Consider the following 10,768-nt stretch of genomic DNA (forward strand, 5'->3'; position numbering starts at 1 on the left):
CCCATCCTCAGGCAGGGCATGTGAAGCATGTGACTCCAGCCCTGACCATTGCAAGGCCCACCACGCTGCTTAGGCCCCTCAATCACCTGTGGGCCTATCTGCTGCAGCTAACCCCAGGGGAGAGGGGAGGAGATGGATGTATATAGAGAGAGTGAGACACAGGAGGACAGAGGGAGGGAGGGAGGGTGGGATTATACCCAAGAGAGGCTGTGGCAGAAAGAACACGGCCCTCTACTACAATTCCCAACATCAGGCCCACATCATCTGGCCTTTTCTCTCAGCTCTTACTAAGGCTAGGGTCCCGTGTACCTCAGTTGGTAGAGCATGGCGCTTGCAATGCCAGGGTTGTGGGTTTGATTCCCACGGGGGACCAGTATGAAAAAATTTATGCACTCACTAACTGTAAGTCGCTCTGGATAAGAGCGTCTGCTAAATGACTCAAATGTAAAATGTCTTACCTCAGATGTGTGATTCACTCCAGAAGAATAAGCTTCCTGAAATGAGGGCTCTCACTGAATGGGATTCTGTGGTTGAAATGCTATGGTTGAATGGCAAGGTCGGAACCACAGAATGTGAATATATTATTATTATTGTTATTCATGTAGACATGATGAAATTATATAGATGATATACGGCTACGAAACCCCTACCTGTCCCAGACCTGCTGTTTTCAACTCTAAATGATCGGCTATGAAAAGCCAACTGAGAGACCTGAGCCCTAGGACCATACGTCGGGACTACCGGCCGTGGTGACTCCTTGCTGTCCCCAGTCCGCCTGGCCTTGCTGCTATTCCAGTTTAAACTGTTCTGCCTGCGGTTATGGAACCCCTACCTGTCCCAGACCTGCTGTTTTAAACTCTAATGATCGGCTATGAAAAGCCAACTGAGATTTATTCCTGATTATTATTTGACCATGCTTGTCACTTATGAACATTTTTGAACATCTTGGCATGGTTCTGTTATAATCTCCACCCGGCACAGCCAGAAGAGGACTGGCCACCCCTCATAGCCTGGTTCCTCTCTAGGTTTCTTCCTAGGTTTTGCCTTTCTAGGGAGTTTTTCCTAGCCACCGTGCTTCTACACCTGCATTACTAGCTGTTTGGGGTTTTAGGCTGGGTTTCTGTACAGCACTTCGAGATATTAGCTGATGTAAGAAGGGCTATATAAAATAAAATTGATTGAAATAAAATTGATTGATATACAGTACCAGTCAAAAGTTTGGACACACCTACTCATTCAAGGGTTTTTCTTTATTTTTACTATTTTCTACTTTGTAGAATAATAGTGAAGACATCAAAACTATGAAATAACACATATGGAATCATGCAGTAACCAAAAAAGTTTTAAACAAATCAAAATATATTAGATTTTTGAGAGTCTTCAAAGTAGCCACCCTTTGTCTTGATGACAGCTTTGCATTCTCTCAACCAGCTACGTGAGGTAGTCACCTGGAATGCATTTCAATGAACAGGTGTGCCTTGTTAAAAGTTAATTTGTGGAATTTCTTTCCTTCTTAATGGGTTTGCGCCAATCAGTTGTGTTGTGACAAGGTAGGGGTGGTATACAGAAGATAGCCCTATTTGGTAAAATACTAAGTCCATATTATGGAAAGAACAGCTCAAATAAGCAAAGACAAATGACAGTCCATCATTACTTTAAGACATGAAGGTCAGTCAATCCGGAAAATTAAGAACTTTGAAAGTTTCTTTAAGTGCAGTCGCAAAAACCATCAAGCGCTTTGATGAAACTGGCTCTAATGAGGACCACCAGAGGAAAGGAAGACCCAGAGTTACCTCTGCTGCAGATAATAAGTTCATTAGAGTTAAGTGCACCTCAGATTGCAGCCCAAATAAATGCTTCACAGAGTTAAAGTCACAGACACATCTCAACATCAACTGTTCAGAGGAGACTGCGTGAATCAGGCCTTCATGGTTGAATTGCTGCAAAGAAACCACTACTAAAGGACACCAATAAGAAGAGACTTGCTTGGGCCAAGAAACACAAGCAATGGACAGGTGGAAATCTGTCCTTTTTTGAGATTTTTGGTTCCAACCGCCGTGTCTTTGTGAGACGCAGAGTAGGTGTTATTTCATAGTTTTGATTATTCTACAATGTAAAAAATAGTAAAAATAAAGAAAAACCTTTGAATAAGTAGGTGTGTCCAAACTTTTGACTGGAACTGTATATATAATTGTCAGGCGGTCAGTGTGATGCGGTAGGACGAAGTCAGGCGCAGGACACAGAGCTAATCGAAAACGTACTTTACTCGTAGGTAACGTAAATAACATAACCTCCACGCAGGGAGGAACAAACCCACTCACCAGACGACAACCAAACATGAACAAACACGCACAAAATACAGTGGGAGCCAGAGGGTTAAATAGGGAAGAAATCAATACATAATGGGAACCAGGTGTGAACAATAAAGACAAAACAAGTAGAACACAGAAACATAGATCGGTAGCAGCTAGTACTACGGCGACGACGAACGCCGAAGCCTGCCCGAGCAAGGAAGAGGAGCAGCCTCGGCTGAATCCGTGACAATAATCTATATCATTACATACTGTAGATCCTAGGAACATATTTTGTCATTGTGTTAGCCTAGCACAAGATGGTGGATGGAGGTCTTTAATGTCCCCTGACCCTGAGACTGCCTGCCATTCTGTATCTTTTGGACTCTGATCTGGATTACTGACCTCTGCCTGCCCTTGACCTGTCGTTTGCCTGCCCCCTGTTTTTGTAATAAACTTTTGTTACTTCGACACTGTCTGCATCTGGGTCTTCTCCTGAAACGTGATAATTTGATGAACTCCTGGTGACTTATATGTCAGTGTCAGTTACATGTATTAACCTTTTTCTGCAGTGGGCTACATCAGGGTCACACGGAGTGTTTCTTGGTAGTATTAATCAAATCTACTTGGAAACATCTCACACACATGGTTATGGGCTTCAAATAAAAGAATACACCTGTACCATGTCAGATATACAGTGCATTTGGAAAGTATTCAGACCCCTTGACTTTTTCCACATTTTGTTAATTTACAGCCTTATTCTAAAATTGATTTTTTTTTAAATGTTCCTCACCAATCTACACACAATACTCCATAATGACAAAGCAAAAATAGATTTTTAGAAGAAAAAACCCAGGAAATGAGACATTTACATAAGTATTCAGACACTTTACTCAGTAATTTGTTGAAGCACCTTTGGCAGCGATTACAGCCTCAAGTCTTCTTGGGTATGACACTACAAGCTTGGCACACCTGTATTTGGGGAGTTTCTCCCATTCTTCTCTGCAGATCCTCTCAAGCTCTGTCAGGTTGGATGGGGAGCGTCGCTGCACAGCTATTTTCAGGTCTCTCCAGAGATGTTTGATCGGGTTGAAGTCCGGGCTCTGGCTGGGCAACTCAAGGACATTCAGAGACTTGTCCCGAAGCTACTCCTGCGTTGTCTTGGCTGTGTGCTTAGGGTCGTTGTCCTGTTGGAAGGTGAACCTTCGCCCCAGTCTGAGGTCCTGAGTGCTCAGGAGAAGGTTTTCATCAAGAATCTCTTTGTACTTTGCTCTGTTAATCTTTCCCTCGATCCTGACTTGTCTCCCAGTCCCTGCGGCTGAAAAACATCCCCACAGCTTGATGCTGCCACCACCATGCTTCACCGTAGGGATGGTGCCAGGTTGCCTCCAGACGTGACGCTTGGCATTCAGGCCAAAGAGTTCAATCTTGGTTTCATCAGACCAGAGAGTCTTGTTTCTCATGGTCTGAGAGTCCTTTAGGTGCCTTTTGGAAAACTCCAATAGGGCTGTCATGTGCCTTTTACTGAGGAGTGGCTTCGCCTGGCCACTCTACCATAAAGGTCTGATTGGTAGAGTGCTGCAGAGATGGTTGTCCTCCTTGAAGGTTCTCCCATCTCCACAGAGGAACTGGAGCTCTGTCACAGGGACCATCAGGTTCTTGGTCACCTCCCTGACCAAGGCCCTTGTCTCCCGATTGCTCAGTCTGGCTGGGCGGCCAGCTCTAGGAAGAGTCTTGGTGGTTCCAAACTTCTTCCATTTCAGAATGATGGAGGCCACTGTGTTCTTGGGGACCTTCAATGCTGCAGACATGTTTTGGTACCCTTCCCCAGATCTGTGCCTCGACACAATCCTGTCTCGGAGCTCTACGGACAATTCCTTCGACCACATGGCTTGGTTTTTGCTCTGACATGCACTGTCAACTGTGGGACGTTATATAGACAGGTGTGTGCCTTTCCAAATCGTGTCCAATCAATTGAATTTACCACAGGTGAACTCCAATCAAGTTGTAGAAACATCTCAAGGATGATCAATGGAAACAGGATGCACCTGAGCTGAATTTCGAGACTCATAGCAAAGGGTCTGAATACTTATGTAAATAAGCTAGTTCTGTTTTTTATTTTTAATAAATGTGCCAAAATTCCCAAAAATCTATTATCGCTTTGTCATTATGGGTTGTTGTGTGTAGATTGTTGAGGAAATGTTTGTATTTAATCCATTTTAGAAGGCTGTAACGTAACAAAATGTGGAAAAAGTCAAGGGGTCTGAATACTTTCATAATGCACTGTAGAGTTCCATTTTGAGTTTGCATCCCAATATTACACTTTATATACATCACAGAAGACTGAAATATAACAAAACCGTTTGACATAGAAACACCTGATTTTTTTTTATTGATTTTTTAAAGAATGTTTATTAATTATGAAATTATGAAAAATAGTATAACATTCCACCCATGAGGCCATTAGGTCATTTGACCGCAGGAAAGGGCTACTCATACCAATTGAGGCTGAAATTCTACTGCAGTCCAGCACTGTTGGTATAGATAGAGCTAAGTAACTCACCGACATCTGTCACCCCCAAATCCCCATACCTCTGACCAACAAAGGAGAAACTTGCAAAGTTGCAGTCTCCAGCAAAACCGTATCAAACAGTATCCAACTGGTTACTCTCGGGTTGATACGACCTACTAAAATATATTTATATTCCTTCCATTGCTTTTTGGAGTCATCTCCCTGGGATGGCCAGCCTATTTCTGGTGTCTTTCTTGCTCATCCTCCCTCTCGCCCGCCCCTCGCCACATCTCCCTGCCTCCCCAAACTAGTTGCTGAAGGTCACCCTGCTGTTCTAGTTTGAACTTTGAGAATAATTAGACGGAATGAAACCAGGACAGTGAGGAGGAGAGCTGTCACCACGGCAACGTGACTCAGTGAGATCAGGGGAGGAGGGACGCAGGTCTGTTACGTATCGACGTCCCTAAGGAAGAAAGACACACTGTAGCTCAGTGGGCGACGGCACTTATACACACCACACATTTGTTTCATGATTGGCTAATCCTCAAACAGTCAGTCGGTTTCCTCACCATCTTACCCTATGTATTTGCTAGTGAGGCAGAAGAGGGAGGGCTTGTGTGGGGTCAAATAAGTGGATAGATGGAGGCGGTGGCTAAAAATACAAGACTAACAGCATATAGGAGAGATAGAGACATACATGGACAGTATATGGGAAGGTTTTCCTCCCGACATCTCTTATGACCCCTTCCTGCATAGACTGCAACTAGGTCACCTTCAATGTGGTCTGGGCAGTGTGGGCAGGATTCAGCTGCTTGTTTACCATCTTTAATGATCTGATATGGATATGTCACAGATACTTTCTGTTTACAGTACACAAAGAATTGTAACAAACACTATTTTCTCATTCACTTCACTTCATTTAATTCCCTATTTGCCATTATGGTTCAATAGGCAGCCTAATCCGGGGAGTGCATGATGGGTATTTGGGTGCATTCATGTGATCAGTCAGGTGCGTGTGTATAGCTGACAATTGAAGGGGACAGAACAGATCTTTACTCTCTGTTGAAGGGGCCAGCGTGACTCTCATCCTGATTTATGACAGAACTAAGGATTTAGCTCAAGGGCCAGAAAATGTAAATAGAAAAATAGAAAATAAAATGTGCCTGAATCCTAGTTTCCTGTGTCATGAAACAATTACATCTGACCAAGAACTGAGATGACTAATCAAGCTTTCCAACAAACAATGCATGCTCTCATTCTAGTCCATATACTGGTTGCCATCACATAATTAACCTGATTGCTCTCCTTTTGGGCTCAGCAGTGAAAAGCGGAGCCGGAGAGAGATACAGTTTCAGAGTGAGGATGTAGCAGAGATCATACCTGGATATGACCTGATTTGAGAGCATTGTTACACTTGTGGGTGGAGGGAGGTAATGATTAAATCAAGCCACAGCAGAATCAGCCCGTCGTAGAATAGAACCTGATAAACTAAAATGATCCATTTGTCTCCACGCTCCCTCTGCAAGCTCTTGTTTCCAGGACAACTCCCACAATGAACATCTGACGTGTTCTTATGCCAGGGCATGTTTTGAGTTACAGTAGAGTAGAGCGTAACAAGTTGTTGCTGCAGCACAGCCTTCCTATGTTATCTTCCAGTCTGAAGTTCACCGTCCCAACCATTCATCACTATTCACTGCACCTTTGTGTAGGTTCCTTAGAACCTTAGTGCAGTATGTTCCTCTGCAATACAATGTTCAGACTGATGACATCATCTTCAAAATGAAAGCCAGGAACTTCTGTCACGTAGTGTCTATTGTGTTTATGAATGGGCGTGTCGGTTTGTTGTGTTTATGTAAGTGGTCTTGCTGAGGGTTTTGGGTACTGGCCTTAGGACGTGCACTGAGCTTGTAATGTTAGAGGATGAGTTAGAACACTCCACAATGTACTGTATAAGGAAGATGTGTGTGAACAGCAGTAGGTGTGCTAGTAAGTGTTGGTGTTCTCTTGTGTAACAGACAGTGTGTTTGTGTAGGAGTGGTGGGTGTAGCTGAGTACAGACAGTGTGTTTGTGTAGGAGTGGTGGGTGTAGCTGAGTATTAGCGTACTGTAAGTGTGCCCCGTGTAAAGAGTGTATAATAGTGTTACAATAGTACCGCCCCACATATATAACGCCTCCCTCCCTCCCTTCCTCCCTCCACCCTGGGCCCTGCGGACTGGGATCTGCTACTTCCTCCTCGTTAGCAAACCTCACTAATTATACCCTAACGAGGTGCCGTGCCTGTGGGGCCTTGATCACTTCAATATTTAAAGAAAGTAGTCTCTGTGGCTTATTTCTACGGTCGCGTTCCCCTGCGCAGACGTTGCATGCATCAACCAATGGTTGTGTGCCACGTCATCGATTGTGTCATCGACTGACAGATTGCTATAATATATGATGTGGTTAGCTGATACTTAAAATACCTATCCAGGCATTGTAAGATCTGGCAGGCGTCAGCAACACCTGGGCAGAGGAACGCACCCTTATCTGGTCTGTGAGATGAACGGTGGGATGGAAAATAGGAAGTGAGACAGTATGAAGGCAAACCCACCACATCTGGCCTGGTCTCCATACTGATAGGAATAGTCTTTCTCACTCCCCACTGGGCACAGACGTCAATTCAACGTCCATTCCACATTGGTTCAACGTAATTTCATTGAAAGGATGAGGAAACAACGTTGATTCAATCAATGTGTGCCCAGTTGGTCATTACCATACAACATTACTTTCATCCCTGCAGTTTGACTGAGAGAACCAGTCAAACATGGATCCTGTTGCTATGCAACTACAGTATCATTCTCATTTTCACCAGTGTGCCAGTAGAACATGGAGCTCATAGCAGATCATATGAGAAAGCGAATCGATCAAAGTCAACATGTATGTGATGTAAGAGCTGGGAAAGATGAGGCACTGCTGCTCGTTGGTTTGAGTGGCACATAGAAAAAGGTTACGCTTTTGAGCAGCCAATTACTACCACAATATTATTGTAAGTATTTAGTTAGTAAATAGTGATCAGGGGTGATGTCGGCAGATTCTAAACCTGATCCTCTTAGAATAGTCTTGCCGTTCATTGACTCCCATTGACTTCGCCCAGCCAAGCACTGACCTATGACTCCCTCCATCCTCACCCTCTTCACCGTCACCTAAACCGGAGTGATCCAGAAATTTCTATCACAGGAGGCCACTAAAATAACTGCTTCACACTTCCACCTCATCTGACATCCAGGGCCAGGCGATTAGAGATAATCTCAGGTTCCCAGACCTTTAGACTGAGCTGGAGGGAGATCTGAGAGTGGATAGGCAATCCTTGAAATTCAGTCAATTATTTTACTGAAGATTGTGTTTGTTTTCTATGATTGTGTTTTGCTTTTCTTGTATTGATGTGTCTTGCAAAAGTATTCATCCCCCTTGGCGTTTTTCCTATTTTGTTGCATTACAACCTGTAATTTAAATTGATTTTTAGGATTACTTTTATACTATTCCAGGTATTCCTTAAAGAGGTAGGGTTTCAAGTGTCTCCGGAAGGTGGTCAGTGACTCCGCTGTCCTGGCGTCGTGGGGGAGCTTGTTCCACCATTGGGGTGCCAGAGCAGCGAATATCTTTGACTGGGCTGAGTGGGAACTGTGCTTCCGTAGAGGTAGGGGGGCTAGCAGGCCAGAGGTGGATGAACGTAGTGCCCTCGTTTGGGTGTAGGGTCTGATCAGAGCCTGAAGGTAAGGAGGTGCCGTTCCCCTCACAGCTCCGTAGGCAAGCACCATGGTCTTGTAGTAGATGCGAGTCTCAACTGGAAGCCTGTGGAGTGTGCGGAGGAGCGGGGTGACATGAGAGAACTTGGGAAGGTTGAACACCAGATGGGCTGCAGCGTTCTGGATAAGTTGTAGGGGTTTAATGGCACAGGCAGGGAGCCCAGCCAACAGCGAGTTGCAGTAATCCAGACGGGAGATGACAAGTGCCTGGATTAGGACCTGTGCCGCTTTCTGTGTAAGGTAGGGTCGTACTCTGCGTATGTTGTAGAGCATGAACCTGCAGGATCGGGTCACCGCTTTGATGTTAGCGGAGAACGACAGGGTGTTGTCCAGGGTTGCGCCAAGGTTCTTTGCAGTCTGGGAGGAGGAAAACAATGGAGTTGTCAACCGTGATGGCGAGATCATGGAGCGGGCAGTCCTTCCCCGGGAGGAAGAGCAGCTCCGTCTTGCCGAGGTTCAGCTTGAGGTGGTGATCTGACATCCACACTGATATGTCTGCCAGACATGCAGAGATGCGATTCACCACCTGGTTATCAGAAGGGGGAAAGGAGAAAATTAATTGTGTGTCGTCTGCGTAGCAATGATAGGAGAGACCATGTGAGGATATGACAGAGCCAAGTGACTTGGTGTATAGAGAGAATAGGAGAGGGCCTAGAACTGAGCCCTGGGGGACACCAGTGGTGAGAGCACGTGGTGCGGAGACAGATTCTCGCCACACCACCTGGTAGGAGCGACCTGTCAGGTAGGATGCAATCCAAGAGTGAGCAGCGCCGGAGATGCCCAACTCGGAGAGGGTGGAGAGGAGGATCTGATGGTTCACAGTATCAAAGGCAGCAGATAGGTCTAGAAGGATAAGAGCAGAGGAGAGAGAGTTAGCTTTAGCAGTGCGGAGAGCCTCCGTGACACAGAGAAGAGCAGTCTCAGTTGAATGACCAGTCTTGAAACCTGACTGGTTTGGATCAAGAAGGTCATTCTGAGAGAGATAGCAGGAGGGTTGGCTAGAGACGGCACGCTCAAGAGTTTTGGAGAGAAAAGAAAGAAGGGATACTGGTCTGTAGTTGTTGACATTGGAGGGATCGAGTGTAGGTTTTTTGAGGAGGGGTGCAACTCTCGCTCTCTTGAAGACGGAAGGGACATGGCCAGCGGTCAAGGATGAGTTGATGAGCGAGGTGAGGTAAGGGAGAAGGTCTCCGGAAATGGTCTGGAGAAGAGAGTAGGGGATAGGGTCAAGCGGGCAGGTTGTTGGGCAGCCGGCCGTCACAAGTCGCAAGATTTCATCTGGAGAGAGAGGGGAGAAAGAAGTCAAAGCATAGGGTAGGGCAGTGTGAGCAGGACCAGCGGTGTCATTTGATTTAATAAATGAGGATCGGATGTCGTCAACCTTCTTTTCAAAATGGTTGACAAAGTCATCCACAGAGAGGGAGGAGGGAGGGGGAGGAGGAGGAGGATTCAGCAGGGAGGAGAAGGTGGCAAAGAGCTTCCTAGGGTTAGAGGCAGAGGCTTGAAATTTAGAGTGGTAGAAATTGGCTTTAGCAGCGGAAACAGATGAAGAGAATGTAGAGAGGAGGGAGTGAAAAGATGACAGGTCCGCAGGGAGTCTAGTTTTCCTCCATTTCCGCTCGGCTGCCCGGAGCCCTCTTCTGTGAGCTCGCAATGAGTCGTCAAGCCACGGAGAAGGAGGGGAGGACCGAGCCGGCTGGGAGGATAGGGAACATAGAGAGTCAAAAGATGCAGAAAGGGAGGAGAGGAGGGCTGAGGAGGCAGAATCAGGAGATCGGAGGGAGAAGGATTTAGCAGAGGGAAGAGATGATAGGATGGAAGAGGAGAGAGTAGCGGGAGAGAGAGAGCGAAGGTTGAGACGGCACATTACCATCTGAGTAGGGGCAGAGTGAGTAGTGTTGGAGGAGAGCGAGAGAGAAAAGGATACAAAGTAGTGGTCGGAGACTTGGAGGGGAGTTGCAGTGAGATTAGTAGAAGAACAGCATCTAGTAAAGATGAGGTCAAGCGTACTGCCTGCCTTGTGAGTAGGGGTGGACGGTGAGAGGCTGAGGTCAAAAGAGGAAAGGAGTTGAAAGAAGGAGGCAGAGAGAAATGAGTCAAAGGCAGACGTAGGAAGGTTAAAGTCACCCAGAACTGTGAGGGGTGAGCCATCCTCAGGAAAGGAACTTATCAAGGCGTCAAG

The sequence above is a fragment of the Coregonus clupeaformis genome, chromosome 27, assembly GCF_020615455.1.
Source record: "Coregonus clupeaformis isolate EN_2021a chromosome 27, ASM2061545v1, whole genome shotgun sequence".
Classification (NCBI taxonomy): domain Eukaryota; kingdom Metazoa; phylum Chordata; class Actinopteri; order Salmoniformes; family Salmonidae; genus Coregonus; species Coregonus clupeaformis.